This window comes from Penaeus japonicus, unplaced genomic scaffold (assembly GCF_977035675.1).
Source record: "Penaeus japonicus unplaced genomic scaffold, GWHDUDI00000001_assembly GWHDUDI00000011, whole genome shotgun sequence".
Taxonomy (NCBI): domain Eukaryota; kingdom Metazoa; phylum Arthropoda; class Malacostraca; order Decapoda; family Penaeidae; genus Penaeus; species Penaeus japonicus.
Window position 1 is genome coordinate 21564486 of NW_028234413.1, and position 561 is coordinate 21565046.

A 561-nucleotide genomic window follows, 5' to 3' on the forward strand; every position below is an offset into this window, starting at 1 on the left:
ACACACACACACACACACACACACATGCACATACACATGTAAAGGGAAGGCATCTAACGTAAAGAGAAGGTATCCCCTATAAAAGATTTCATTTTCTATATGCGAAATGAAGCGCTTTCGTTTTCTTTCAAAACTATAATGTAAGGGTAAACTATTATATATATGCGCGATTAGGTTTATCTAACTTTCATACGGTGAATGAACCTTATGATATAGCACTGATGTTATGATAACAACAATATTGAAGTTCAAGCTAAAAATTTTCATATTTGATTAGATTATTAATCATTATCATAGTATTTCAAAACCGATTTTGGCATAATTTGCAGCGAGTTCACCACATAATAAATGTTTCTTAGTTTTAATTGTTGTGTACTTTTGTGACCCTAAAGGTGTGGTAGATCGTATATGTCGAAAAACTAGGCAATAAAAACAGCAACTGCGATATTGTTTGTAAATCTTAAACTTCGGTAAACCATTCCGCGGGAAAAGTTCACTGCATTTAACGTCTCCAAGGTCATAGTTCGTTACGATCGACAGGTATGCAGAAAGAAACATACG